The following is a 14909-nucleotide window of genomic DNA, read 5'->3' on the forward strand; positions in this document are numbered from 1 at the left end:
CCCTGATCTCCCTCCCACATGGTCCTTTACAGAATCCAAATGGCCTAAGCACAGAAGTCCATTACTTCCTTTTCCTTAAAGCATTTACTTTAGAAAATTGGTAATCGAAAATTCTTTCTCTGCCCCTTTGAGGAATAAATGTTTTTAAAAGACTTTTACCAGTTTTATATCACAGGACAGTTTTTCTCAAGGACCTGGGAGCCATCTCTTGGAAATGTAATCACCAAGGAAGATAGCACCTCTATCTTCCAGTCTCTGTGGGAGGTGGGAGCCTCACTTCAGTGGGAGCCTTGCTCCAAATTGTAATATTACCTCCTGTTATAAAGGTGCAAGAAAATTTACTCTTCATCTGGGTAAGGCTGATTAGCAAATATAGATGTCCTAGGATCTCTCACCCCAACCTTATGGAAATGACCCCTGAGAGAGACTTAGTTTTCATTAAGAGAAACAACTTCAGACCAAAGCAACCCTGATAAAAGGAAACTATGATAGGGCGGAGGTCGGTAGGATAAACATCCTCATCATGCTCTCCTCTCTCCCCGATTTGCCTGCCAATACTCAGTGGAAAGTCAAAAATTAAAAAAGACTAACCATGAGGTCATATGGGCCACTGAGCAAGGTAAGCTGGTTGACTCAATCTATCCACTCATCGCGTCAACAAACATTTTTATGTGACAGGCATTATGTTAGATAAAAAGATGCAACACAACACTGTATTAAGAACCACATTGCAATTGCTATTACAGAAACATTTCTAAATGCTGGCGAATTCCGGGAAATAAAGTTCGATAGGTAGTGAAATTTTTACTACCATTGAGTTTGGTCTTACCGATAAATGATATTGGTAAAATGATGATGGATAGGTAGATTAGAGAGAGAGAGAGATGATAGATAGAACATCACTATAGAAACCAAGAAAGGAGAGTGTTTACAATAGTGCCACTCAACAGTGTCCTAAATGTGGAAGACATAATCAAAACTGAAAATCGCCCTTTGACTGTGAGAATAGTATTATTGATCTTCACAAGATTTGCAGGTGGAAAACTACAAAAGGCTGTGATTTTACTCAAAGCTGAAGGAATCTAAACCGTATTACATGAACTTTTTTCAAAATAATTTATGATTAAAATGAAGAATTAGCTTCAGTTGAACTGCATTGTTTCTCATTTTATCCTTTTTTTGTTGTTGTTGGAGGAGAAGATTTTATTAGTGGATTCTATCCCTACTGCCTTCCAAACCTTGCCTTTCTCATCAGAGAAAAGATTAAACCATTATTCTACAAACAACACATGAGCTATTCTAATTTGATAGTACCATGCCTACATAAATGTGGAGCCATGGGGCTTCCCTAGTGGCGCAGTGGTTAGGAGTCCACCTGCCGATGTGGGGGACACAGGTTCGTGCCCCGGTCTGGGAGGATCCCACCTGCCGTGGAGCGGCTGGGCCTGGGAACCATGGTCGCTGAGCCAGCGCGTCCGGATCCTATGTTCCGCAACGGGAGAGGCCAGAGCAGTGAGAGGCCCGCATACCGAAAAAAAAAAAAAATGTGGAGCCATGGCTACATAAATTCTAAATGTGATCGCATTTCCGAAGAACTCAGAAGTAAACTTAGTATTTTTAATATGTCAGATCATTCAACAAGGTATTTTTCTCTCTTTTATTTTCTGATTTTAAGTTACAAGTCTTCAGTGAAATTGTCAACTACAATCTATTAATTATAAACTGCTTTTTCACTGAAAATCATTTTAGAGAAATTTCCAGATAGTATTTCAAATTATTAATTATGGGATTGATTATAAGTACTATGAGAAAGACATTTTATACCTTAGTATATTAAAATTTTATTCTGGAAAATGATATCTGATCCTACTCATAAGAATTGCTAGAGAGAATAAGTCAAGAGTTAATATGAAGGAAACAATATCAGCCTATAAGAGAAGAACGAGGCAATGCCATAAATCTAGGTAGAAAGATAGTTTCAAATAAAGGAGCAATCAACAAATGAAAGTCTAGATAGTTCATACTGAGAATACAACTGTTAGTGACAAAGATAATAAAAAGATATATCAACCTAAAAATTATGTAAACATACGCTTATTTCCCCACGTTTTGGGAGTTCATTGTGTGTTAAGACTTCTACAACTCTAGCCATAAATATTCATTGAATTCTTATCATGTGTCAGTATATATGTGTAGAATTTAATATGTTTAAAGTCATTCACTAGTAAGTGCGTAATACAGGATTTTTTCCTAGGTAGCCCATAGGTACTACTGTGCAGCATTTCACTTTGTAATATTATTGCATATATCTTTTCTCCACTCTAAAATCTAGCCTCCCTAAGGCACAAATTTATTTTTTTTGCCTATGCATTTTTTTTTACTAGCACAGCAACTAACAATGGATGAATAAATTGGAATCTATGTATAAAGATTATAGCACCATAAACAAGGCACCATGATATATGGTAGCAGTTTACATGAAATTATACTGGAAAGGCCTAGAAGTCAATCACTGACTTCATAAAAACTCTGACACACTGAGCAACTACTAAGGGACTGACCAAGTGTATGCATGAGCTAGAGAATATCTTAAATTGAGATTGACAGATTTGGTTTCAAGCCGCTCTAGGGAAATATTAATCAGAGACAGAAAACCAAGATTGAGGAAAAAATGTTAGATATACAGAGCTGAAAGATGGATACATAGGTAGATGATAGATAGATAGATAGATAGATAGATTGATTGATTGATTGATTGATATAGAGAAATCTAGAGAAAGATGAGAGAGGTATCAGTAGTCAAAAACAAACTCTGGGAACCCAGAGTCAGCTGACATAAGATAAAAACAGCCAAGATGGAGTCATGAATTTGTTAGGTTATGTAGGTCATTATACAATGCCAATAAGCACAGGCTCTAGGAAAGCAAAAAAGTTTTGCTTCCGTAATCTCTTCTGCAGTTAGGGCCATGTGTAGGTGGTCCTTTCTGTGAGTAGAAGGTGAATCTAACCAGAGTCAAAAACAAGAGTAAGAGTTTTTATTTTCTCTTTGTGTTAGTAGATACATCTAGGACTGTAAGAAGACATCTCTTACATGGAAATTTATTTTTTTTAACATCTTTATTGGAGTATAATTTCTTTACAATGGTGTGTTAGTTTCTGCTTTATAACAAAGTAAATCAGCTATACATATACATATATCCCCATATCTGTTCCCTCTTGTGTCTCCCTACTACCCTCCCTATCCCGCCACTCTAGGTGGTCACAAAGCACCGAGCTGATCTCCCTGTGCTATGCCACTGCTTCCCACTCGCTATCTATTTTATATTTGGTAGTATATATAAGTCCATGCCACTCTCTCACTTCATCCCAGCTTACCCTTCCTCCTCTCCTCCCCTTGTCCTCAAGTCCATTCTCTACGGCTGCATCTTTATTCCCGTCCTGCACCTAGGTTCTTCAGAATAATTTTTTTTTTTTAGATTCCATATATATGTGTTAGCATACGGTATTTGTTTTTCTCTTTCTCACTAAATTCACTCTGTATGACAGATTCTAGGTCCATCCACCTCACTACAAATAACTCAATTTTGTTTCTTTTTATGGCTGAGTAATATTCCATTGTATATATGTGTCACATATTCTTTATCCATTCATCTGTCGATGGACACTTAGGTTGCTTCCATGTCCTGGGGATTGTAAACAGTGTTGCAATGAACATTGTGGTACATGACTTTTTTTGAATTATGGTTTTCTCAGGGTATATGCCCAAGTAGTGGGATTGCTGGGTCATATGGTAGTTCTATTTTTAGTTTTTTAAGGAACTGCCATACTGTTCTCCATAGTGGCTGTATCAATTTACATTCCCACCAACAGTGCAAGAGGGTTCCCTTTCCTCCACACTTCCTCCAGCACTTACTGTTTGTAGATTTTTTGATGATGGCCATTCTGACTGGTGTGAGGTGATACAACATTGTAGTTTTGCTTTGCATTTCTCTAATGTTTAGTGATGTTAAGCATTCTTTCATGTGTTTGTTGGCTATCTGTATATCTTCTTTGGAGAAATGTCTATTTAGGGCTTCAGCCCATTTTGGGATTGGGTTGTTTGTTCTTTTCATGTTGAGCTGCATGAGCTGCTTGTATATTTTGGAGATTAATCCTTTGTCAGTTGCTTCATTTGCAAACATTTTCTCCTATTGTGAGGGTTGTCTTTTCATCTTGTTTATGGTTTCCTTTGCTGTGCAAAAGCTTTTAAGTTTCATTAGGTCCCATTTGTTTATTTTTGTTTTTATTTCCATTTCTCTAGGAGGTGGGTCAAAAAGGATCTTGCTGTGATTTATGTCATAGAGTGTTCTCCCTTTGTTTTCCTCTAAGAGTTTTATAGTGTCTGACCTTACATTTAGGTCTTTAATCAATTTTGAGTTTATTTTTGTGTATGGTGTTAGGGAGTGTTCTAATAACATTCTTTTACATGTAGCTGTCCAGTTTTCCCAGCACTACTTATTGAAGAGGCTGTCTTTTCTCCATTTTATATGTTTGCCTCCTTTATCAAAACTGAGGTGACCACATGTATGTGGGTTTATCTCTGGGCTTTCAATCCTGTTCCATTGATCTATATGTCTGTTTTTGTGCCAGTACCATACCCTCTTGATTACTGTAGCTTTGTAGTATAGTCTGAGGTCTGGGAGCCTGATTCCTCCAGCTCTGTTTTTCTTTCTCAAGATTGCTTTTGTTATTCGGGGTCTTTTGTGTTTCCATACAAATTGAACTTTTTTGTTCTAGTACTGTGAAAAATGCCATCGGTATTTTGATAGGGATTGCATTGAACCTGTAGTTTGTTTTGGGTAGTAGAGTTATTTTCACAATATTGATTCTTCCAATCCAAGAACATGGTATATCTCTCCATTTGTTTGTATCATCTTTAATTTCTTTCATCAGTGTCTTATAGTTTTTTGCATACAGGTCTTTTGTCTCCTTAAATAGGTTTATTCCTAGATATTTTATTCATTTTTTTGTAGTGGTAAATGGGAGTGTTTCCTTAAATTCTCTTTCAGATATTTCATCATTAGTGTATAGGAATGCAAGAGATGTGTATTAATTTTGTATCCTGCTACTTTACCAAATTCATTGATTAACTCTAGTAGTTTGCTGGTGGCATCTTTAGGATTCTCTAGGTATAGTATCATGTCATCTGCAAACAGTGACAGCTTTACTTCTTGTTTTCTGATTTGGATTCCTTTTGTTCCTTTTTCTTCTCTGATTGCTTGGCTAAAACTTCCAAAACTATGGTGAATAATAGTGGTGAGAGTGGACAACCTTGTCTTGTTCCTAATCTTAGTGGAAATGGTTTCAGTTTTTCACTGTTGAGAACCATGTTGGCTGTGGGTTTGTCATATATGGCCTTTATTATGCTGAGGAAAGTTCCCTCTATGCCTACTTTCTGAAGGGTTTTTGTCATAAATAGGTGTTGAATTTTGTCGAAAGATTTCTCTGCATCTATTGAGATGATCATATGGTTTTTCTCCTTCAATTTGTTAATATGGTGTATCACGTTGATTGATTTGCGTATATTGAAGAATCCTTGCATTCCTGGAATAAACCCCACTTGATCATGGTGTATGATCCGTTTAATGTGCTGTTGGATTCTGTTTGCTAGTATTTTGTTGAGCATTTTTGCATCTATGTTCATCAGTGATATTGGCTTGTAGTTTTCTTTCTTTGTGACATCCTTGTCTGGTTTTGGTATCAGGGTGATGGTGGCCTCGTAGAATGAGTTTGGGAGTGTTCCTCCCTCTGCTATATTTTGGAAGAGTTTGAGAAGGATAAGTGTTAGCTCTTCTCTAAATGTTGGATAGAATTCACCTGTGAAGCCATCTGGTCCTGGGCCTCTGTTTGTTGGAAGATATTTAATCACAGTTTCAATTTCAGTGCTGGTGACTGGTCTGTTTATATTTTCTATTTCCTTCTGGTGCAGTCTCAGAAGGTTGTGCTTTTTAAGAATGTATCCATTTCTTCCAGGTTGTCCAATTTTTTTGGCATATAGCTGTTTGTAGTAATCTCTCATGATCCTTTGTGTTTCTGCAATGTCAGTTGTTACTTCTCCTTTTCATTTCTTATTCTATTGAATTGAGTATTCTTCCTTTTTTCTTGATGAGTGTGGCTAATTGTTTATCAATTTTGTTTACCTTCTCAAATAACCAGCTTTTAGTTTTATTGATATTTGCTATTGTTTTCATTTCTTTTTCATTTATTTGTGATCTGAACCTTATGATTCTTTCTTTCTGCTAACTTTCAGGGGTTTTCTGTTCTTCATTCTCTAATTGCTTTACATGTAAGTTTAGGTTGTTTATTTGAGATATTTCTTGAGATAGAATTGTATTGCTATAAACTTCCCTCTTAGAACTGCTGTTGCTGCATCCTATAGGTTTTGGGTCATCATGTTTTATCGTCATTTGTTTCTAGGAATTTTTTGATTTCCTCTTTGATTGCTTCAGTGATCTCTTGGCTATTAAGTAGTGTATTTTTTACCGTCAATGTGTTTTTACTTTTTACATATTTTTTCCCATAATTGATATCTAGTCACATAGTGTGGGGTTGGAAAACATACTTGATATGACTTCAATTTTCTTAAATTTACCAAGGCTTGACTTGTGACTCAAGATATGATGTGTCCTGGAGAATGTTCCATGAGCACTTAAGAATGTGTATTCTGCTGTTTTTGCATGGAATGTCCTATAAATATCAATTAAGTCCATCTTGTTTAATATATAATTTAAAGCTTGTGTTTTCTTATTTATTTTCATTTTGGATGATCTGTCCATTGGTGAAAGTGGGGTGTTAAAGTCCCCTACTATGATGATGTTACTGTTTATTTCCCCTTTTATGGCTGTTAGCATTTGCCTTATGTATTGAGGTGTTCCTATGCTGGGTGCATAAATATTTAGAATTGTTATATCTTCTTTTTGGATTGAACCCTTGATCATTATGTAGTGTCCTTCTTCTTCTCTTGTAATAGTCTTTATTTTAAACTCTATTTTGTCTGATATGAGAATTGCTGCTCCAGCTTTCTTTTGATTTCCATGCATGGGATATCTTTTTCCATTGCCTCATTTTTAGTCTGTATGTGTCCCTAGCTCTGAAGTGGGTCTCCTGTAGACAGCATATATATGGGTCTTGCTTTTTGTATCCATTCATCCAGTCTATGTCTTTTAGTTTGAGCATTTAATCCATTTACATTTAAGATAATTATCAAGATGTAAGTTCCTATTACCTTTTACTTAACTGTTTTGGGCTTGTTATTGTAGGTCTTTTCCTTCTCTTGTGTTCCCTGCCTAGAGAAGTTCCTCTAGCATTTGTTGTAAAGCTGGTTTGGTGGTGTTGAATTCTCTTAGCTTTTGCTTGTCTGTAAAGATTTTGATTTCTCCATTGAATTTGAATATGATCCTTGCTGGGTAAAGTAATCTTGGTTGTAGGTTTTTCCCTTTCATCACTTTAAGTATGTCCTGACACTTCCTTCTGGCATGCAGATTTTCTGTTGAAAGATCAGCTGTTAACCTTATGGGGATTCCCTTTTATGTTATTTGTTGCTTTTCCCTTGCTGCTTTTAATATTTGTTCCTTGTATTTAATGTTTGATAGTTTGATTAATATGTGTCTTAGCCAGTTTCTCCTTGGATTTACCCTGTATGGGGCTCTCTGTGCTTCCTGGACTTAATTAACTATTTCCTTTCCCATATTAGGGAAGTTTTCCACTACAATCTGTTCAAATATTTGCTCAGTCCATTTCTTTTTCTCTTCTTCTTCTGAGACCCCTATAATTCGAATGTTTGTGCATTTAATGTTGTCCCAGAGGTCTCTGAAACTGTCCTCAATTCTTTTCATTCGTTTTTCTTTATTCTGCTCTGCTGTAGTTATTTTCACTATTTTATTTTCCAGGTCACTTATCTGTTTTTATATCTCACTTATTTTGCTATTGATTCCTTTTAGACAATTTTTAATTTTATTTATTGTGTTATCATTGTTTGTTTGCTCTTTAGTTCTTCTAGGTCCTGTTACGCGTTTCTTGTATTTTCTCCATTCTATTTCCAAGATTTTGTATCATCTTTACTATCATCACTCTGAATTCTTTTTCAGGTAGACTGCCTATTTCCTCTTCATTTGTTTGATCTGGTGGGTTTTTACCTTGCTCCTTCATCTGCTGTGTTTTTCTCTGTCTTCTCATTTTGCTTAACTTACTTTTTGGGGGTCTCCTTTTCACAGGCTGCAGGTTCATAGTTCCTGTTGTTTTTGGTGTCTGTCCCCAGTTGCTATGGTTGGTTCAGTGGGTTATGCAGGCTTCCTGGTGGAGGGGACTGGTGCCTGTGTTCTGGTTGATGAGGTTGGATCTTGTCTTTCTGGTGGGCAGGACCACGTCTGGTGGTGTGTTTTGGGATGTCTGTGACCTTATTATGATTTTAAGCAGTCTTTCTGCTAATGGGTAGGGTTGTGTTTCTGTCTTGCTAGTTGTTTGGCATGGGGTTCCCAGCACTGTAGCTTTTTGGTTGTTGAGTGGAGCTGGGTCTTCATGGTGAGATGGAGATCTCTGGGAGAGCTTTTGCCATTTGATATTACATGGATCCAGGATGTCTCTGGTGGACCAATGTCCTGAACTGAGCTCTCCCACCTCAGAGGCACAGGCCTGATACCTGGCTGGAGCACCAAGACCCTGTCAGCCACATGGCTTAGAAGAAAAGGGAGAAAAAAAAGAAAGAAAGAAAGGAAAATAAATAAATAAAGTTATTAAATAAAAAAAAATTATTAAAAAATTAAAATGTAATAAAAAAAGAAAGAACAGAGAAAGCAAACCAAAAAACAAATCCACCATTTATAACAAGTGCTAAAAACTATCATTAAAAAAAAAGGGGGGGGCAGACAGAACCCCAGGACAAATGGTAAAAGCAAAGCTATACAGACAAAATCACATAAGGAAGCATACACATACAGACTCACAAAAAGAGAAAAAGAAAAAAATATATACATAGTTGATCTCAAAGTCCACCGCCTCAATTTTGGGATAGTTCCTAGTCTATTCATGTATTCCACAGATGCAGGGTACATCAAGTTGATTGGGAAACTTAATCTGCTGTTCCTGAGGCTGCTGGGAGAGATTTCTCTTTCTCTTCTTTGTTCGCACAGGTTCTCTGGTTCAGCTTTGGATTTGGCCCCGCCTCTGTGTGTAGGTTGCCTGAGGGCAACTGTTCTTCACCTAGACTGGACGGGGTTAAAGTAGCTGCTGATTCGGGGGCTCTGGCTCACTCAGGTGCCGGGAGGGAGGCGTACGGAATTCGGGGCGAGCCTGTGGCGGCAGAGGTTGTCGAGATGTTGCAACAGCCTGAGGCAAACGGTGTGTTCTCCTGGGGAAGTTGTCCCTGGATCACAGGAGGCTGGTAGTGTTGGGCTGCACAGGCTCCCGGGAGGGGAGGTGTGGATAGTGACCTGTGCTTGCACACAGGTTTCTTGGTGGCTGCAGCAGCAGCCTTAGTGTCTCATGCCCATCTCTGATGTCTGTGCTGATAGCCACGGCTCGTGCCCACCTCTGGAGCTTGTTTAGGTGGTGCTCTGAATCCCCTCCTCTCACGCACCCCGAAACAATGGTCTCTTGCCTCTTCGGCAGGTCAAGACTTTTTCCCGGACTCCCTCCCGGCTAGCTGTGGCGCACTAGCCCCCTTCAGGCTGTGTTCATGCAGCCAACCCCAGTCCTCTCCCTGGGATCTGATCTTTGAAGCCCAAGCCTCAGCTCCCATCCCCCACCCATCCCGGCAGGTGAGCAGACAAGCCTCTCAGACTGGTGAGTGCTGGTCAGCACCAATCCTCTGCGCGGGAATCTCTCCGCTTTGCCCTCTGCACCCCTGTTGCTGCGCTCTCCTCCGTGGCTCTGAAGCCTCCCCACCACCACCCCCCGTCTCCTCCAGTGAAGGGGCTTCCTAGTATGTGGAAACTTTTCCTCCTCCACAGCTCCCTCCCCAAGGTGCAGGTCCTGTCCTTATTCTTTTGTCTCTGTCTTTTTTTTTTTTTTTTTTTTGCCCTGCTCAGGTACGTGGAGAGTTTCTTGCCTCTTGGGAAGTCTGAGAGGTCTTCTGCCAGCGTTCAGTAGGTGTTCTGTAGGAGTTGCTCCACATGTAGATGTATTTCTGATGTATTTGTGTGGAGGAGGCAATCTCCACGTCTCACTCCTCTGCCATGTTGAAGCTCAAAAAGCTCTTATATGGAAGTTGATAACAAAAAAGTTTCATTGCTAACTTATAAGACAAACAGTTTGTACATTTATGAAATTAGATTTATAAAATTTGTTGCCATAAAGAATAACAATCAAAGGTACAGTAACTGATTGTTCTTATTTAAATGACTATCCATCCATTTGCGGACTAAACATACACTATCTCATGACTGGGTGAAACTTCACCTGCCCTATTTCCCCCACATTGAAAGAATTTTTACATCCTCAGGGGATAATTGAAGGGCTGATAACAAGTTTTCAATATGCAGTTCTGGTCTACGGTTACGAAGCTTGTAAAATATTTGAAATCATTAGGATTTTGTCAGTTGTCCTTCTATTGATTAATAAAACATACACGGAATTTTAGAATTTTGGGGAGGTTTTTAAATAATTTTTTTTCAAAGTTGAAGAAATAAATATTTTGGTAACAAGTTCTGGAGTGAAGCATGCTACCACATAAAGAAATCAGCAACCACACTGAAATTCCCAAGCAATTACACCATATTCCCTCCTGATACACCTTAGTTTTTTGTTAGTTGACGATGTTTTACAAGTATAATCTTGTATGGATTCAGCTGCACCAGAAATGCTCTGTGGAGAAGGTGATATTTGGTATGGGGTGGGGGGAGTGTCTTTGAAGGAAGGCAGCTACGTCCTTAGGAGAAAAAAAGAGCATAATGTGAGATCAGAGGAAGTAATGAGAAAACAGAAATGAAGGGGGTGGTGTGTGGCCATTTCTGAGTAAATGAGTGTGTAGAGATGTGTTATAAAACAAAGCAACCTATGAAACAAATGTGTGACTTAATTTTATATTTTCTTTCTAGAAGTTTTCCCCTTCCTTATACAAAGAGAAATTAATCATTATTTGAACTACTAAATAAAAATGCTTGAAGGAATGTCAGAACAACTATATTAAATAGTAGACATTACAATTTTTGAGTCACGCCTGAAAATCCAATTAGATACCACAGATCCACGCAATTAAACAGCAAATGTCACAATGCTGTTTCTAAAAAAGACACATCTGACCATATTTCCAAATTGAAAAATGATTAATTAACCAAGATAATTCTAATTATAATCCCTAACTATGCTCTGTGTTATGAATTTCTTTGGAAGTTTATAAACTATTCTAAATCATCTCTAGGTTACTTACAACATCTAATACTTTATAAATGCTATGTCAATAGTTGCCAGTGCACAGCAAATTCAAATTTCTCTTTTGGAACTTTCTGGAATTTTTTTCTAATATTTTCCATTCACGGTTGAATCTGAGGAGACAGAACCTGAGAATACCAAGGGATGACTGAATATAAATATGCTGTCAATTGGATTAGTTAGCTAGACAAACAATAGTCTATTTTCATATAGAAGGAAGTGTTGAGTTCTCTCCTGGAAAAAAAAAATCCATGCTAAAGTGATTAACACCTGGATCCTACAGACTTAGCCCTTTAACAATAACACCCGCAAAATTACAGACAGAAACACTAATTCTGAACAAAACTTGGTGCCTACTAGTCAGATTTTTCTTCTTACCCAGCCCAGTGGTGTGAGGAACTGTAAGTAAAAGCTGAAATATATAAAATATTGAACCACAAACATTATTCATTTAAGACATTAAAGACATTGCTAAAAGAGAATAGCATAAGGTTCACAAAAGTATCCTCCCTAATTCCCACAAATACCACCCAGTTTTTGTACCAGGCAGTGTTGGTATTGAGTAGAAGAGCAGAAATAAAATGTAGCTGGGTAGTAAGGGGCCTTGAGGCGCATAAGTGGTGCCAGGAGGGAGCCCGAGAGTGAGAAGCCATGAAGCACCATCAGCGCTGACGTTGCAACACTTCTCAAGGCCTTCTTCAGAGCAGAAAACTTTTCTTCCCAAATGCCTTTAGTTATATCCTTTTCTCTATCTGACTCATTCTGTGATCTGGATATCTAGAATGCCCATTACAATTATATTGGATATATCAAACGTCTCATGTCATTTATGTTTTATTTCCTAATTTATGCCTTTTCTTCCCCTTTTGCTCCTAGTTCTGAAATAATTTATTCAAGTGTCTTTCTAAGTAACTAACATGCTTCCCTAAAGTACTCACTATGGTATCTGTTGCCACTCTATTCTGGCAACCCTGTGTTCTATTTCTCTTTCATTATTATCATGTTTTAAATCATTTCCCTTGTATCCTGAAAGTCTGCCTTTATATAATTCATGTAAAATAATCCTTAACCTGTTTCCTACAGAGATTCTCTTTCATTGAAGTCCATTTGCTCTAAGTGTGTAGAGCCCATCTTAATCGGTACTTGTAGTTTATTTGATTGGACTTCTTTCACTTCTTTCAAACCTAGGCTACTGAAACATGGAAAATTTAGACTCTTTTTCCCTTTGGTAGCATCAAAGTGTCACAATGTACACAAGAAAACGTCAAAGCCACAGCCACAAAGACATAGGTAGGAACTTGAGAAATGTTTATCCTGAAAGCCTGAAATCAAATAGAAAAATTGGATCTTTGTTGTTCTTGTTTGTTTTTACACTTCGGCAGCTGAACTGGAGGATCCCATTCTCCACTGGTCTTCCCCTACACACCTGTTTTCTTTGAGGCATAACTGCTTACTGCAGGCTCATGGTTGATTTGGAAGTCTGGGACATACTCCATTCTTTTTCTGTGCCTGGCCACCATCCTAAGTTCTTTTCTATCAGGCTGTTGTCTGTTACTCTCTTATCCACATTCCAGCTATGCAATGACTATTTGATTGGAGTGGAGCGTAAGTGCAGGTCCTTCTTATTCCCTGGCCAGAGAAAGCATCCAAATTTATCTATACCTAGACTGCTCTGAATCCTCAGAGACCATTTCATTCTCACCTTCTCTTTTTGGGGTGTCCAGTGAGTGGGACATTTGTCCAATTCTCATTAGTAATAAAGACTTTTGCCTGTTTCAGTCAGGAAACTGACAACAGATGGGTGTCAAATGCATGGGCCTATTAGACCATGACATTGGTTCTGAAAGTCATGATAGACAGATGGAGAGATATCTATATATATATACGTATATGTGTAACAGCTTTATTGAAGATTGGGCTGTGGGAAGGGTAGGCATCAGGTGCTGTTTTCTGTTTTAACAGTTAATAATTACATTGAGGATTGCTGCTCACACTTCTGTTGTATCCTAATTATTTATAGTTCAGATCCCCAGTTTTGTCATACCACTTTCTGCCCCCTGTCTCTGGAGATATCTAAAAACAGCTGCTAGAGGACAGTGACTTTAGACCATGGGCTGAATTGAATTTAAAGTCTTCATGCTGCAGAATATTTTCTGTTGGTTTCTCCTTCCTATAGTGACAACAAAACGTCTCTTGCTTTATTGAGCATCCCCTAGCTATTCCAAAGAGTGATGCTCAATAGATAAATTGAAGGGGAAAAAAGCAATGGCAGGGGCTTCCCTGGTGGAGCAGGGGTTGAGAGTCCGCCTGCCGATGCGGGGGACGCGGGTTCGTGCCCCGGTCCAGGAGGATCCCACGTGCCGCGGAGCGGCTGGGCCCGTGAGCCATGGCCGCTGAGCCTGCGCATCTGGAGCCTGTGCTCCGCAATGGAAGAGGCCACAACAGTGAGAGGCCCGCGTACCGCAAAAAAAAAAAAAAAAAAAAAAAAAAAAAAAAGCAATGGCAAAGGGAGGTATTATATTCATCTAAGAAGATTTATGCTCATGTTGTTTGACATAATATATTCAAATACAGTTGTAAGTGTTGCTTAGGAGAAAGTATTCCACAAAAATTTAACAGTTTTTGAAACATAGAAATTTGATCAAAACATAGAATCATGCTCAGAGGATTATTGTCAACTTTCTTGTTTTAAAAATTCACACAGTACATGAAACTGGAGATGCACAAATATTGGACAGGCAGAGGATTAAAAGGTTGAGAAAGATATTTAGAATCTTAAAATGAACTAAGGAGTTGAAGAAAAAAACCAAATAATGGCAAGCATTGAAGAAAATAGCTCCCTGGGCTAAAAACCCATGTGGAATAACATTGAGTTGCTTCTCAACACTTTACTTTGTACTAAATTGATTGAATCTAGCCTTTTGTGGAACAAAGAATTCTATACACATGTGTAGAAAATGGAGGAAAATAAATGTCCTGTTAAGTGTTATGTGTAGTTTCTAGATATGTCTCTTAAAAACTGGGCATTAACTATCCTTTAAATAGAATTTTAAAATTTTGTGTTAGAAAATATACTACTGTATTTAAATTTTTCAAGCTATGGATTTTCTAAAAATTCATTCTTCTAGCCTAGTCTGAAATACTTGCCAGCATGAATCACCTAAATGAACAAAAGATATTAGTCACAAAAGTGGTTCCAAGTTCTCCCCACTTTAGAGATTCTTTAAATGTCAAGATCAATAGCCTGGCTCATAGAAGATTAAGAAAAATCCAAATTCTGATATGATTATGGTTATAAATATGTGTGTAAATATTTATTTATATATGTAGATATAAACTAAACAAATGATTCTCATTTTATATATCATTATATACATCCTCATTTTTCAAAGAGAGGTAATACAAGCTTCTTGATACTACAGCAGGATAGCCCAAATAGTGAAATTAGGTTAAAGGTCAAATGAAAAATGAATAACCAACCCACAAAGGCACCATATAGAGAT

Source organism: Globicephala melas, chromosome 7 (genome assembly GCF_963455315.2).
Source record: "Globicephala melas chromosome 7, mGloMel1.2, whole genome shotgun sequence".
NCBI lineage: Eukaryota > Metazoa > Chordata > Mammalia > Artiodactyla > Delphinidae > Globicephala > Globicephala melas.